Source organism: Eublepharis macularius, chromosome 8 (assembly GCF_028583425.1).
Source record: "Eublepharis macularius isolate TG4126 chromosome 8, MPM_Emac_v1.0, whole genome shotgun sequence".
NCBI classification, from domain to species: Eukaryota; Metazoa; Chordata; class Lepidosauria; order Squamata; family Eublepharidae; genus Eublepharis; species Eublepharis macularius.
Window position 1 is genome coordinate 72,339,541 of NC_072797.1, and position 17,342 is coordinate 72,356,882.

The window sequence follows — 17,342 nt, forward strand, 5'->3', positions numbered from 1 at the left end:
TTCCCAGGCTTTCTGGACCACAAGAGATGCAATGATCTGTGGGAATGGATTCCATGAATTCATTGTGATTTTGCCCATTTTGATGACTTTTCTGACACACTGCATTATTTATTTCATGAAGTAATCTTCTCAGGCACAAAACAGCCTCTTGGGCATTTAAACCACTCTGTCTAGAGTAGAGTTACTAAAGCACCTTCTCCTCCTTGGTATATAGGCAGCAATCCTAAGCAGGTCTACGCAGAGGTAAGTCCCATTTTATTCAGTGGAGCTTAGTGCCAGGAAATGTTCTTAGGAATGCAGTCATATAGCTCCTGAGTGAGCCCATGCCAACTTTAAGTGGGAAAGTGAATCCGATCAGTTTAAATACGGGCACTGGCTGGCCAAAATCATATAAAGGTTTCCTTCCAAGGAGCTCAGATGTGCATTTCCTGTGTAGCTCAGCAGAGGTGATGAAATGCTGATGAAATGTGTGCCCCCATGCAGGGACCATGAGTTTTCCAACTAAAATCCACAGACTGGATCAAGACTGGGTCAAGAAATCAGTAAGTGAACTAGGGGCCGTTCACCTTTTAATACTTTTTCTATCTTTTATGAAAGATTCCAAAACTCTGCTGGGGGATTTAACTTCTCAGACTTGATTGCTTATCCATGCAACATCCTCCTTGTAATAAAGAAAGCACTAGCAGGAGGAGAGGTCATCTGGGCTCCCTCGGGGTGAGGGCCCTCCAAAGCAGATTGGTGGTAGTAGATTATTATACCTGACACTCCACGTGTTAATGCAGGCAGCAAATAATGCAAGAAGAAAGGCAGGCAGGCAGGCAGGCTGGTAGGTAGGTAGGTGTGGGTGTATTATGTGTCAGTGAGGACTGCTGGACCTACACAAAGTCAAGTAGCTTGAAGAATATCAAAGGCCATACAAGAAAAATTCACTGAACCAAAGAACCCTAAAAACCATTTTGGGGGAGGAACCTGTTCACAATTACAGGACAAGCAGCTCAAAAAATATTTCTAGGCTTGGAAATTGGAAACAGGCAAAATGGGAACTCAGGTATGTAACTTAATAAGAAAAAGAGAGATGGTCCAGGGTCCTAGAAAAAGGTCTAAATAGATACAATAGGGAAATTTTCCAGAAAGAAATGGGTATGTTTGGAGTTAACCTTGGCCTGATCAGGAAAGTGAGGCTTGGGCAGGGAAGAGGTAGATTGTTACTCATTGGCAAATACTTGTGATCCACAATCTAGGACATACTAAAGAGCATTTAAGACCTCTGATTTTGATGGGCCTAAGCCCTACGGGATTGTGACCATTGTTTATTATAAGCATCTGTTGATGATAAGTGTATTGAGGTATTTCACATAAATGTGTTCTCCAGTATTGAAATATTATTGAGCATGCCAAATATTATAAGGGAGATTTTTGCTTGTTAAATGTTGCTTGCTAGAACATATGCCTGACAGTTCTGATAAACTTTTATGGTCTTTACATTAGCATGGGAGGAGGTCTAAATTTACCTACTTTGAATTACTGAGTGTTGACATGTCTGGTCAAAAACTGGATAACCGATGGTATACCCTGCATCCTTGGGTGATCTGAACTAGAGATGGGCACAAACAGGGAGAAAAACTGAACACGATGTTCGTCGTTCGTTGCCATCCACGAACAGGAATTCACAAACATAGATGGACATGACATGTTCATGAACATGTTCGTAGTTGGAAGTTTGTGGGAGCCAGAACGGCCCCCTTGGGACTTAGCTGAACTTGAGTGGGGGAAAGGAGAGTCCATGGGTCTCCCCCTTTCATGTCATTTTCTCTTCACAGTGGAAAAAACTGGACTGTCTACTGGAAATTAATTGAGGAGTTAATAACTGACCTTCCTAATGTCCAATACCCACCAAATTTGCGGGGGACATAGTCATCACTGTCCTATGAAGACTCCCCCCCCCCAAGTTTCAGAGAGATTGCACCCGGGGAAAGGCATGATCCATGGGTCTCCCCCTTTCCTGTCATTTTCTCTTCACAGTGGCAAAAACTGGACTATCTACTGGAAGCTAATTGAGGAGTTACAAACTGACCTTCCCAATGTCTAATACCCACCAAATTTGCAGGGGACATAGTCCTCACTGTCCTCTGAAGACCCCCAAGATTCAGAGAGATTGGACCCTGGGAAAGGCATGATCCATGGGTTCCTCCTTTTCCTGTCATTTTCTCCTCACAGTGGCAAAAACTGGACTGTCTGCTGGAAGCTACTTTGAGGGGTTACAAGCCAGAAGGAAAGCCAGAAGGAGTTCAGACAGTCCATTCCTATGTTGCCTGGGGAATTGATTGAAAGGCGCCAGACTGTCTGGCTTTATGAATGGCTGACAAATGCCACAAAGAGGGCTTGGAATGAACACATGCTCACCAGGAATGGGTCCTCACGAACAGCTTGCTCGCAGATTGGGCTGTTCGTGGCTTTTTTTTTTGTTCGTATTGCTGTTTGTGCCCATCTCTAATCTGAACCTCTCTGTTCCTTGCTTAGGTTTTTGTAGGAATGCTTAAATGTATGTATAAATCAGCACTCACCATGTCTAATTTAAAAAAAAATGTTTCGGAACACTGAGTTTGTAAGAATGTTTGTAAGAATGAACCAACTCACATTCAATTTACAGATGAAACTAGGGACCAGTACCTGGATAAATGTGAGGTTTCAATCACATGTTCAGCTGTACATTCATTGAATGTAATGTGAGAGTTACTAAATGTATGCATAAAGAAAAATCAAGTGTAGTACACTGTACACTGAAACTTGTGAACAGGGCTAGTGTTAAATAGTTTTATGAAGCTACCAAAGATGACAAGTTAAGCTGCCAAATACATTTCTTTCTTGACTCTGCTGATATTTTCATATTTGTAAATCTGTTTAAACTTCTTCCATAGGCTGGAGAAAGTTTCATTGGAGGAAGAGCCACTCAAGTAGGAGAAAAGCTCTTTAGATTGGAGGAAGGCTTATGCTTAGTGGAGTGATAGAATAAAGGACAGAATCTTAATATGGACGGAGCACAGTAGACAAAGTTCACAAGACCAACAGAATATAAAAAACAAGACTCTCTGTTGTGTGTGCATTATCTGCCATCATGTCAATTCTAACCAGGGTTGCCAGATGGTCTCCAGAAAAATCCTGGACACAGGGGAAAGGGTGTGGCCCCGATAGTTATATGGGCCCCAGAGTGAAGATGTCACTTCTGTAAATGATGACATCGTACTGTCTGCTGCTACTGGAGATCTCCCTCCCCAAGGCAAAACAAGGCCCTCACTTCTACTATTCCCACTGGCTGCTCAGCTCCCTTGAGACAGTTGGGGACAGGGCCGTGGGTGAAAGAATCCAGTGCATGCCTATTATAGGCTGGCTTCCCACCAAGTTTAAATGGAAATGTGGCACTGCTTCCTCACCCCCTCTTCCCATACTTGCTTCTTCAATCAAGAGCCAAAGGCAGAGACAGCCAATAGAGGAGGAGCCACTGGAAAAGGGTGTCCAGTAAGAAGGCGGGGTGTTCCGGGCTGTGCCCCCTACATTGGGGAGCCCAGGGAGGTGAGGCTCGTATCTTTCCTACACCAGTTTCTGTGCCCTATGCCCCATGGTTGCCAGGTGTCTGATATTTTTACTCCATTTTCCCTGGATAGTTCAAGAAAATACCAGACTGTTGGGGTGAAAACTGGATTCCTGGCAACCTTACTTCTGATTTATGGCAATCCTATGAATTAGACCTCCAAAACATTCTGCCATTAACAGCCTTGCTCAGGTCTTGCTAAATTGAAAGCTATGACTTCCTTTATTGAGTCAATCCATCTCATGATGGGTCTTCCTCTTTTCCTCCTGTCAACTTTTCCTAGCATTATTGTCTTTTCCAGTGAATTTTGTCTTCTCTGGTGGGAGTCACAAATTGCAGTAGATGAAGGAATAACTGATAAAAATGCTACTCTACACCATTATATTGCAGTCTTTGATAAGCACAATTTTATAAACAGTTTAAAGACTGTCAGTAAAATTAATTTTTAATTCATAATCTGAGCGTTATGGAGTCTTATATCATCTAGGGAGCATACTTTGTTATATGGAATATAACACCACAAAAATATTTTCCTACTGCCTGGCTCATGAAGAAGAGAAGTGATATCCAAAAATATCTGTGGAAATGTACACTTTCCTAATCACACTCCACTATAATCCCTATAACTAATAATAAACTCTCTGGCCTCTGGATTATGAAAGCCACACAACTGGACCACTTACAGACAAGGTAGTGGAAATGGCTTTGTGTAATGCTCCCTATTCCACACAAGTAAAGAATAGAGTACTTAAGTTCTTGCTCTTAGGTTCACATAGCAGAGACAGGTGTGTTCAAAACAACATCCATTTGCCACCCCATTCAGAATGAAGAGACAGACGCCAGTGTTTGGAACTAAGGGCCACTTTTATTAAGATAACAATTTTTAACAACCTTAACTATCAACTGCGGCAAGGGCCAACTAGCGGTACAAGTCGAGCCACATGGTCGCACCTTGGACCTCCGCCTCGACCTGTCTGGGTGAGCCCCGAAGCCCCAGGTTTAAGCCATCCGCCGGGTGGCAGCTACCTGGACAACCAGGCAAAGTTGGTTCCCCGAACCAAGCTCCCACACCTCAGCCATACAGCAGTGAGGTAGGACTTGCACACAGGGTTCCCCAAGGCAGTCTGCCCATGCAGCATGGCAGCTGTCACAAGCAGTACCATCCACTTCTGGCAGACCCCTCTTCCCCAGAATGGAGAAGCGCCAAGGGTGCTCACCGGCCCGCTCCCTATTCCCCAATTCTATCCTGCCAAAGGATTTAACTAATCGGCTCCACCATGCCAATCACCTCAACCACAGTACCGGTGCAAGGTAGGCGAAAAAAACCCCCGCACCAGAGCCAATTAGGTAACAGGAGGAAAAAATTCCTACCTGGCTCTGACTACAGCAACCGGCTAATCCTGCACCGATATCAGGAGAGGAGGGTGGGCCGAGCTCTTATCTGGGCGACTGACCCAGAAGGGGAGCGGAGCAGCCTAACGGTTGGCTAGCTCCGCCCCCTCGCAATCCCCGTATGCCCGGGGAAAGTGCGCCTTCTCCTCCTCCTTCCGAGGAGGCAAATTGCGACCCCCTGCCACACAGCCAGGCTGGCGGCAGAAAGGGTCGTTTTGCCACCCCATTCGGAATGAAGAGACAGACGCCAGTGTTTGGAACTAAGGTCCACTTTTATTAAGATAACAATTTTTAAAAACCTTAACTATCAACTGCGGCAAGGGCCAACTAGCGGTACAAGTCGAGCCACGTGGTCGCACCTTGGACCTCCGCCTCGACCTGTCTGGGCAAGCCCCAAAGCCCCAGGCTTAAGCCATCTGCCGGATGGCAGCTACCTGGACAGCCAGGCAAAGTTGGTTCCCCCAACCAAGCTCCCACACCTCAGCCGTACAGCAGTGAGGTAGGACTTGCACACAGGGTTCCCCAAGGCAGTCTGCCCATGCAGCATGGCAGCCGTCACAAGCAGTACCATCCACTTCTGGCAGACCCCTCTTCCCCAGAATGGAGAAGCGCCAAGGGTGCTCACCAGCCCGCTCCCTATTCCCCAGTTCTATCCTGCCAATGCCCGGCCAAGCCTCTGCTTAGGCCCTGGCGCCCCACAGGTGGCTTAAAGCCAACCTGAGCCCTTGCCGCAAATCATCTAGGTAGAGGTCGGCAAAAGTGGCCCTGATCCTAGGGTGAGGTAAGTAAATACCCATCCCTTCCCCCAAAGCTTTTTGAATAGCCCTATTGGCTTTCATTCGAGCCCTTTCAATGGCCTGATGGTGTAAGGCCTCCCGCCATACCCGCTGAGGCAACATGGTGGACCAAATAATGAGAACACCAGGCCACCGCTGAAGAATGAACTGCAGGTCCTGCTTAACTTGCAAGGACAAGGCCTTGCCCTGCATTAGCCCCAGATCATTCCCATCTAGGTGAATGACTATCACGTGGGGCAGGAGGCCACTCCTCCGGCTAAATAACAGAGGCAGCAGGCTGGGCCACCACAGGCCCCTATGGCCCTGCCACTCAATCTGCGCCCATTTGCTCAAGCCCAACTGGGACCCAATCTGTATCCTCCGTGCTTGATGGGCCGCCCAGAAAACCATACTGTGCCCGCAGATCAAAATTCTTTGCTTCTCTCGGCAGGACACAGCACCTAGAGAAAATTCAATTAGTAATAGCTTAAAATTGGGACAAGGGCCTAACATAAGCCTGATAAGCTGAAGAACACCACCTGCCGACTCTCTGGATGGCCACAGCCGGGTGACCCATTGCGGCTGCCGTAGAAGCAGCCCCAATCCTAAAAGAATGTGTTGCGAATTTAACTCCGCTCAAACCCAGCAGATCAAGAGCCCTTGGGGTAACTGCCTAAAACTGATAGCGCGTTAAAGGCCGACCATCACCATGCCTAAACAGAAGCCCATGTTCCTTACCCCTCACCTGAAGGAAGCGTCGGAGAGCCCTTACTGGGCACAACTCTCCATCTGCACAAGGCCCCAGCCTAATAACAGCCCCTTTACGCCACTGATCCGTTTTGGATTGACGTAACTTAATAACAACTACATCCCCATCCCACTGTAAATCACTTGCCAAAAGAGCACATTCAGACCAGTCCAGGTTGGACTGAGCCACTAATTCACTAATGCGGAAAGCCCCAAAGAAAGCAGTCAGTGCAGCTGCGTGAAACAGCCGAGCCTTATACCTAGAACCGCAAACCTCAGCCCACGCTGCAAAAAGCCCCTTAAGCACCGAGGGAGAAATAGGCTCCCTGGTATCAACTCGAGTTCCTGCTTCCTTCAACCAACCTTCCAACATCTTCCTAACGCGGAAGTCCCCCGTGGCCTCAGGGAACCCCCGCGCCTTGCTTACGAAAGCTAATGCTGCAAGCTGACTCTGAATTGACTTAACTGCAAGACCCTGTTCCTTCTGATGCACACAAAAGCGCATCAAGTGGGAAACCGGGATGGGCCAGTGCTGCTGCAAGCCAAACTTGTCTCTAAACCCAGTAAACTGTCCTACCACTCTGTTGTAGGCTCTCCTGGTACTTGGGGCCACCGCAAGCCATATGGCCCTGAACGCCTCGGACTCCCAAGGTGCCAAAGTTCCTGTGGCATCTGCACTGGGTGGGGATCTGCCTCCAGGGCAAGCTGCCTAAAACGCTCCATCTGTAGGCGAGACAAAGCATCCGCCACCTCATTATCAACGCCTGGAATGTGCCTGGCCTTAAATAATATGTTCCACCGGAGGCAAAGCAGGGTGAAGGCTCGAACCAGCTTCATAACCCTGGGGGATCGTGAAGTCAACGAGTTAACCACTTGTACCACAGCCTGGTTATCACACCAGAAATGTACAGTTTGGTTCGAAAACTTACATCCCCACAAAAACACAGCTACCAAAATTGGAAAAAATTCCAAGAACGTGAGGTCCCTAACGAGACCCCACCTATGCCACTCCCCAGGCCACTGACCTACACACCAATGTTTCCTAAAATAAATCCCAAAACCCAAAGAACCAGAGGCGTCAGACATGACCTGAAGCTCAGCTTCAAGTAATAGATCGTCCCGCCAAAACGTAACCCCATTAAAGCCGGCCAGGAAGTCCGACCACACCTGCAAGTCCTCCTGCATGCCCTTACTAAGCCGCAGGCGATGGTGTGGTGCCTTCAAGGATGACATAGCGTCGCAAAGCCGCCTTAAAAAGGGCCTGCCTGGGGCAACTGCCTTACAGGCAAAATTCAAGCGCCCGACCACTTGCTGAAGCTCAAGGAGCATAACTTTATGCTTCCCTCTAAACTCATGAAGCCTGGCCCTAAGGTCATCATGAACCTTTACTAGGGGAAGCCTGAAACACTGCCTAACCGTATCAAGTTCTATTCCCAGGAACATGAGAACCTGGGAAGGCCCTTCAGTCTTCTCATGCGCCAATGGCACCCCCAGCTCTTCAGCCATCTTAATGAAAGTGTCCAGCAGACAGGGGCACTGTCCAGACCCCGCCGGCCCACAAAACAAAAAATCATCTAAATAATGTGCCGTGTCACAACAATGCGCCTGGCGCCGCACTTCCCATTCAAGAAAGGAGCTGAAAGTCTCAAAGGCAGCACAAGAGATGGAACAGCCTATCGGTAGGGCGCGATCCATGAAAAATTTTCCTTCAAAAGCAAACCCGAGGAGCTCAAAGTCCTCCGGGTGCACTGGGAGCAGTCTAAAGGCAGACTTAATGTCACATTTAGCCAGCTCTGCTCCCACCCCACACTTGCGCACCATCTTAACCGCCTGGTCAAATGGTGTGTATTTGACAGAACAAAGATGCTCTGGGATTGCATCATTAACTGAATTGCCTCTAGGAAACGACAGGTGATGAATTAAACGAAATTCTCCTGCCGCTTTCTTGGGGACTACCCCCAATGGGGACACCCTCAAATTAGGAACTGGTGGAGAATCGAAGGGGCCCAAGACTCTCCCTTCCTCACACTCCTTCCGAATCTTAGCTCTAACAATGTCTTCCTTACCTATAACTGAACGCAAATTATCCAAATAGAAAGAGGAACGAGGTCCCACAACCGGGATACGAAAACCATAAGTAAACCCATTTAACAAATACTGAGCCTCAGGAGCCTTGGGATAAGCCCTTAACAGTCCCTCAAGGACCCTCAGCCTTACTGGACTGGGGCCCTTTACCAGCAGACTGCTGGCTACCACCACCTGATCCCCCAAACTTCTTACCCCCCCTGCCCGGCCAGGCCTTGGGACAGGTAGTATAGGAGTGAAGCCCTGAACATGACGGGCATTCATGCCTGAATCTACAGGGCTTACGGCTCCAGCCTCCTTTAAAGGCGAACTCCCAGCACAGCAGCCGGGGTTGAACCTGCTGCCCCGCATTAGTGCGGGTGCTGGGAGCTGAGGAGGAGCGCTGAACAATATGACTGCTATCTGACCAGTCACCCACACTGGGCCTTGCAGGGGACATCATCGAAAGCCACAGCTGCTGATGAATGCGATCCCAGGGAAGGGTCGGATTCATAGCAGCTCGCATACAAAACTCCTCGTCATACTGCATTCATGCACCTCCGAGGAATCCCGTATAGCCCTTGTAAATAATGTCCAAATACTGAAACAAAGGCGCCGCCTTATGTGGCTGCGCCCTTTCCAGCACCCCCGCATAAATCAAGAACCCGGGGAGCCAATTGCCCCAGATTCTGTCGACTTTCCTATGCTTTAGCCGCTCCTTATCGCTGTCATCCAGATCATCTTTGTCCTTCTTCTCCAGCTCTCTGAAGAGAAGGGAAAAGACGTCCACATATTCGCCTTTCAATATCTTATCACGTGTAGCTTGCGTCAGGTGATCTCCTAGGGGAAGGGCTACATCACCAAATGGAAAGGTACTAAAAGGAACGTTGCCATACGCCAAAGATGGAAGAGGGTAATACCCCCATGGACCAGCCATCATCCCAGGCCAGCAGAAAGGCTGCCCAGCACCAGCCATGTTTGCAGAAGGTACCGAGGAGGGCGGAGCAGGGGCCCCGAAACCCTGTCCTGTCCACGATGGCTGCATTAAAGGAGGCCAAACAGGAGAAAACTGGGGGAGAACCCCCGAGCTAGCACCCTGAGCTCCACTAAGGGGTCCCTGCCCACAGGACCCCCAAGGCCAGGGATACCCTGTTTGTGAAGGTGCAGCCTTACCAACTTGCTCTTCAGGCTCCACCTCCAGGGCCACAGGTGCAGCAACTACTTCAACTCCCTGATCCACTTCCTCCGCTGCCGAACAAACTTCATGAGTAGAAGACATCTGAGCAGTGCCGGACTCGCCTTTTGCTGTGCCTTCCAAAGCAGATAAATGCATCAGAATTTCTCTGTACTGCATCCCTGGAGGCCATACGCCGGGACCTCTTCCTTCCCCCACTTTCCCCCGAAGGAGCCAGAACTCCCTTGGCAGACTCAAGGGCCTGCAGCCGTCGCAGGATGTCCTCCTGACCCAAAACCTCATCATCATCCTCCGATGACAAAATCACTGGGGGGGGGCTGTTGGCGGGTGGGTGCTTAGCGCGTTGTTTCCCCTTAGAAGGGCCACTACCTTTCTTAGGAGGCATGGCCAGCCCAATTTACCAATCAAAATTTTTATGACAAAAGACACTAGGACGCCCAGCTCAACCCCAAGGAATGGCTAACCCTGATGGCCAATGGGTACAGAGGTACGATGAGGAGATGGTGCAACCCTGTGTCCCCTGCACCAAATGGCCGCCTGACTCAATTGAATGGGGGAGGCCCTATAACACCCTCACAAAATAGCCGCCCTTCTACAAAATGGCTACCGGGAAGCCACAAGTATCGTCACCCCCCCAGGCAACGGCCCTCCCGCGCTCAATCGCGGTACTAGAAAAGAGAGGGGGGTAATTTCCAAACACCCCAGACCCCCCTCCCAAGCCCAGACCACCCCGCAAAGGAGGAGGGGGGCAATGCAGCGAGGGAAGCCCTGGCCAGCCGCTGCTGCTGGCTGCCGCTTCACCCCCCCACTTGCAACGGCTGCGCCAGACAAAGGAGCAACTGCCCCAGAAAGGCCGCCCCCAATGCCAACCAATGTGGCGGCCGCCGCCGATAGCCTCGCGCCACCGAAAACCGCCACCGCTAAGGCCTCAGCCACCACCGAGACCACCTCTGGGACCTCCGCCGAGGCCGCTGCCGAGGCCGCCGCCGCCATGCTGCCGGGACCTCCTCCGAGGCCACAGTTGAGGCCGCTGCCACGCCACCGAGGCTGCCGTCGTGCCACCCCCGAGGCCTCCGCCGCGCCGCCAAGGTCACCGCAGCTGACGAGAGCAGAGCTCGAGAGCAGTCAACCTGCCTCCGAGCTCTTATCCGGGTGACTGACCCAGAAGGGGAGCGGAGCAGCCTAATGGCCGGCTAGATCCGCCCCCTCGCAATCCCCGTATGCCTGGGGAAAGCGCACCTTCTCCTCCTCCTTCCGAGGAGGCAAATTGCGATCCCCTGCCACACAGCCAGGCTGGCAGCAGAAAGGGTCGTTTTATTAGCAAGGAGATAAAGGAATGGGAGCAACTGGTTTCAAGAGAAGAGAACTCATGAAATCTACAACTCTAACAAACAAATAAAACTAACTGAGCAGCGATTCCTCCCCATGAGACTAAACCAACACATAAGCAAACTGTTCCATTATAATGCATATAATAAATATACCACACCAACTATGCAAAAATATAACATTGTAAATTAATCAAAAGAAAAACATTGCTTTAAAACTGACTTGATGGGGACTGAAAACACTGCAGGAACCTCAATTTATGAAAACATATAAGTTTCAGTTAAGAGACAAGGGGTGAGGTGAATCTACTTTTGAGAGCTTGAATCTTCCTAGAGGGAATTTTGAGGGGCAGGGATGGACTTCTAAATTTTTCCCTTTCTGCAATTCCTTGTGAATCCTCAGCCTGTTATTATAACAAAACTAGAAGCTACCCATAGACAACGTAGGGATCTCGACATAGTTAGGTAATTCATATGTTCCTAGGTACACATAAAAATTATTTTGTCAATTAACCAAAAGAAAAAGAGAAATCCCTCAAATAAACAACCTGATGAGGATGGAAGGAATGCTGAGCACTGCTGAGACTAGGTTAATGGAAATAAAGGGGGGAAAGAGGTGAGCCAGCTCAAGCCTTGAGAATGTGTGGACCTTGGTTGGAGGAATGTTGAAGAGTTAGGTAGAATTTTCAGATTGCCCTGCCCTTACACATGTCTATATAGAATACTAATCCTTCTACTTAAAAAAAAAATCCGTCTCCCATTCTGTTCCTATTTTCTCTGATTTCAGTTTGAGTATTATTTGTCACAAAGTATTATTTGTCACAAAGTACACCAATCTGTCATAATGTGCATTATAGCTGCTTCCTTCTTCTCTTCTGCATTTTTTGTTTGTCCATATTGTCTTTCAGTGAAATCTGTCACAATCTTCTCTTGCATAGTCATTTCAAACAGTGCTTGCATAGGCATGGTGGCAGCAGCCCAAATGAATTAAACCATTAGACTATCCCCTCTTTTATCACCCTCCCTCTCAGGAATCCTTGGATCTCCACCAAGAAATATATTCTAAGAGGGAGAATTCTGTAAAATCTTTTTAATAACCATAATTCAAACCCGATTTGAGTTATAAATCTGCAGACAAAGAGAGGAATGAACTTGGGTAAAATGAACAGCTTATTTAATGTTGCATTTGCATTTAAAATTTGCATTAGCCATTAGTTCAGTATGCAAGAGTAAGGCTGTGAATATTTTATCAGCCAGTCAAATCCTTTCCACTCTCTCGAGGCTCAACATAGCAGTCCATAGCAAATGATTTAACTAGTTGTATGGTGTGTCGTGCATAGAGGTGGGCACGATCCAAAAAAAATACCGATCAAGCTGATCGTGGATTGGTGCCAGTGACGATCCCTAATTAACGATCCACACCGGTCATCTCCCATTTCTGATCCGTGGATTGTGGATCGTGGATCGTGGAGGCAAAAGCGGAGGGGCGCCCCGCTGTTCCCAGTGATACAGGAATGGTGGCTGATGCCGGCGGCATCTGTGTTTGTGTTTGGCTGTCTGTGTTTGGCCGTCAGAGCTGCCTATCAGGGTTTGCAGGGATGTGATTGGAGTGTCCATGGCTACAGAACACCCCTTCCCCCTCCCTCCCTTGGGTGTCTTCTCCCAGCTGGTGACTGCTTTACTGCTCCGTGGTTGGAAGGAAGCCCTGCTGATCAAGGCAAGCTGGGCTTCCATTCGGGTTTCCAGGGCGACAGAAGGAGGGCAAACACAGCTCAGGCATTCCCCTGGCTCCATTGCCACGAGAATAGACTGCTGGCGCTTGAGTGTCTGGCGTCCCGATCCGAGCACGATCGCCCCGATCAAGCCCCGATCCAGCCCCCCTCCCGACCGCTGGATCGTTGGCCGTGCCCAAGCACGATCCGCCGGGTCCCGATCGCACGATCACCATTATCGTGGGGTTTTTTTTCCAATCGTAATGCGGATTGTGCCCATCTCTAGTCGTGCACACTTCAATTTCCAAGGGATGATGGCATCCTGGGTATCTCTCACTGACACACATCAGTCTGGTTGTAGGGTTGTCTCACAGATGCTAAAACACTGGCTTATTCAGCAGAGTTATTTCCTATGAGTTAGAGATCTCACTCAGACATTGCTGCACCTTTAAGATCTGTAGCTCCATTGGCTTCTTTGGTTGAAGCAGTTCTGGACTCACCTTCATTGGTGCTGTTCCTGGCAATTCCCTTTATGTGCTTGCTCTTCATCTGAAGACTAATGGCTTCCTTCAGACTTGCAGAGGTGAAGAATCTGGTGGTTGTGGTGATGATGGGGAATAGCTGTGGGTCCACTTCAAAATTCCAGGGATGCTTGTTGACAGGTCATAGCCAAATCATCTAGATTCACAACAAAACTCTATACCACATAATGGAGCTAGAAGAGACATGAGGCATGGGTATTGAAGGGAAAAAAAGCTTACGTTTGTCTACAGAAAAAGGGCCAGTGTTTTGCCCCTGTGCTCAGGAAGGAAGACACAAGCCACCACCATAGGAGTTAAACAAAGTTTAATTTGTCTGATCAGCATAATTATGAAACATGTTGCTTCTACTTTAGCATCTACCTTGGTTCCAAATTCAGTCAGCTATACTGTCACACCTTGGTTATCTTTGCCAGCACAAAAATCTGTGCCAAGAGATGCCAAGTCTCATCCTCTCCCCCACCCCACCCCACCTCCCACACAAGCTGTACAGCAGTTAAAGTTCTGCTGGTGCTGCTTAGTATCAAAGAAGTTACCATCTAACTTCCTGGCTACGGAGCCATTGAGCAGCTGTATTAGATAAGCCTCCCTTCCTATTACTTGGGAGTGGGGAGTCACCAATTAGACCTGCTTATTGTACAACAACCCAAACTATTCCTGCCATCCCAAGTTAGGTCCAACTCCTAACCAATCCCTAAGTATCAGGTCTAATTATTATAACACTAACTTTGCTAAATAAAGGACAGTATGCAAAAAAATCCCCAAAACAAACCTTCCAATGCAGTCTGAAGGGAATTCCTGAATTCCTGCTCAGCCCCACTAGCCTTCTTCTTTTCCCGTGCTGAGTGCTTTCTCACTGAGAGACTCTGCATTTACAGGTTCTTAGGTGTTATTCACAGAGTGTATGCACAATAGTAAGTTATACATAGCAACAAGTAATGAAGTCAATGGTCTTAGAGTAACTCTGCATAGGATTGCATTTGAATGTTGTTAGTCTTTAAGGAGCCACTGTTTTATTTTGCTACAGTTGACTAACATGACTACCACTTTGCTAAACTCGCCAACCTTGAGGCTGTAACATGTTTCTGACTCCTTTTAAAATGCTGCCTCTCTTAGTTCTTTCTCCTAGGCTGACCTATGCAATGCAAGGCTTTACCACAGAACTCCAATATGATATTCTCATACTTATTTAGAATTTATGTCCTACCCTCATCCATATAAAGCTCTCCATATCCCATTACTGCTATACTTTCTCAGAGCCTTTTAACATATTTTCTGAATGTCTCTCTCCTTGGCTTTCTGTGAACTGTGCAAAACTGAATTATTCAGAAGAGCTTTTTTACTCAGGTAATAGGGCTGTGCTGAAGAAATGGCTCAGACAGATGCTTTAGTAAAGGGATTGTGACTGTAGACTATACTACTGGGTACTGTTTGTTGATGTAGATATACTCCTACTGGGTAGTTTTCATGTAGTTAAAATGTCATGTTTAATTACTTTTGTTTCATTTCAGTAATGTTTCATCTCTATATTCAGATTTATGCTTATTTTCAAATGTCTGCAACCCATATCCCATTGTATTTGTACATTAACAGTACATTAACATTGAAATCAATGGGCTTAGATTGGAGTAACTCTGTTTAGGATTTCACTCTGAATGTCCTAGCTGCTATTTGTATTGACTTGCACAATATAATTCTCTTTGAGTCTCAATAAGAAAGGTGGTCTCTCTCTCTCTCTCTCTCTCTCTCTCTCTCTCTCTCTCTCTCTCTCTCTCTCTCTCTCTCTCTCTCTCTCACGCACGAGATTATTCTGAGGATAAAGTGGGTGGTAGGGAGACCCATGTACTCTGCTGGGGCTCCTGGGACAAAAACAGATATGATAGATAGATGCACAGAAGTTCTAACTGTGGAGGGAAAAATACAGACTATGGCTTTGTTGCAGTGGCTATACACAGAATTCTGATTTATGCTTGACATAGAGTGCTTCTGTCTCAAAAGTAAATCTAAAGTTTTTGTATGTGCACAGGGCCAATCCTGTGATGATACAGAGGTAACTACAGGAGACAGAATTTTTAGTAGTAGTTACCATTTATCTCCATTCTGTTTCATCTGAAATATTCAATAGATGGTATTGCTATTTTTTATGATTTTTTTCAGTTTCATATGGAGGTTTATTCCAAAGGCTGAAATATATTGCCACTTGTTATTCTTTTTCTCAGCTTTCCAGAACTTTCCCCAAGGGAGGGTTCTCTTATTTACAACAGCTAGTCTGCAAACCATGTGACAGGAGAAATGTTTTGTGTTCAAGCTCTTTTGAATTCATTTTTCTGGTGATATTCCTCAAGAAGCTGGATCACACGCTAATCTACTAACTAATATTGTTACAACAGCCTATCCTCCCTTCACTTTACTTTAAAAATGAGTAATGGTTGTGAAGATATGTTACATACCTTTTTATTTTTATACACATAAAAGCTTAATCTTTTTAATCAGTTTCCCAGTATTTTATTTTGATAATTGCAGTAATGACTGTGCTACTGTAGCATTGTGTATAATAGATTGTTGCTTAAATATTACAGAACTTCCCAATGTTGTTTAGCCTGGGGCTACCATCTAGAGTGAACTTAGCAGGAATTCAATCCCATTGAACTCAGTAGTAGTTAGTTACTTCCAAGCAAAAATGTTAGAATAGTTCTGAAAGAGTTGTACAGAAGAACTCAATATTGAATTTTCCTTGGTGAGTTCATTGACAATACCCAAGAGAGGTATACAAGACAGTTCATCTAATCAAAATCCTATCTAAGCAGGTTACCATGTTAAGGTATTTTGCCCCTGGTACAACCAGAAACCTCTTCTTTTCACACAGTGCAATGGAGAGTTTCTGTGACTGGCAGGCATCAAAGAGATTGAAAAGCCATGGATGTTACCATGTACAAAGTAGAAGCAAATGAAGGCCATGGTTAAATATAAGCAGAACAAGCTGTAGGCAATCCCTTGCTGTCAAGTATTGGTGGAACACAGGAAGGAGTATATTTTTCATACTGGAGAAAACAACAGCAGTTTGGGGGAGAAAGGGCCATTTATATCAGGGAAACAATGCTGAGGAAAAGGAAATTAAATTGAAAACCCAAACTAATCTCTCCCCAAGTGGCAGAAATTTAAAGAGATGTCTGATTCAATAACTGATGTCCAATTTCTCGTGTATTCTGGTCATAATACTACCCTGTCCATTTGTGGCTGAGGAGAATTTTGAATTGGGAATGTCCCATGTTGCAACTTGCAACACACTCTTATTCGCTGTGATTATCACTTATCAGGCTTTCATGATTCATGACTAGATACTGAATATAGACGCACAGTTAGTGTGTCTAACAGTGGAATTCTAAGCAGAGTTACTCTTCAAAACTCATTGACTTCAATGGACTTAAAAGAGGGTAATTCAGCTTAAGATTGCACTGTTACAGACTTTAGGAAAAAAGGTACATTTATTTTGCAAAATAATTTTGGACTTCATACATCAAAAATTGAGTTATTTCATGATGTATCTGAGATGTGTGAACCCTTGAAGTCCTCTTGAAGGACTGGAAAGTTGTATGGTATACAACATTCATGACAACTTTATATATTCTGGGCCATTATGAATCCATATAAATATGAGAATGTATAAAATGTGACATGGCATTAGGGAAAAGATAGCTGTCTATTCTCACCCACTAACTCTCTTGATTCCTTTTATTGTCTTCATTTTGTCCTTTGTTTCAGCATAATCTAAAATGTAATATTTTAATTTTTCTTGCTCTACAATTTTGTATTTTATCTGATGCAAGGCAAACTTTTCTGAGCAAAGATATGTGAGGTGCTTGATTTGAACTGACTAGAGGCAGGAGGAATTAATGATGTGTAAGGAGCCTGAAGACAGAATAGCTTTAAATATCTTTTTATTGTATCATATGGGGTCCCATCTGAGTTAAGTAAATCTGCCTCCCTACCTTTGCTTTTA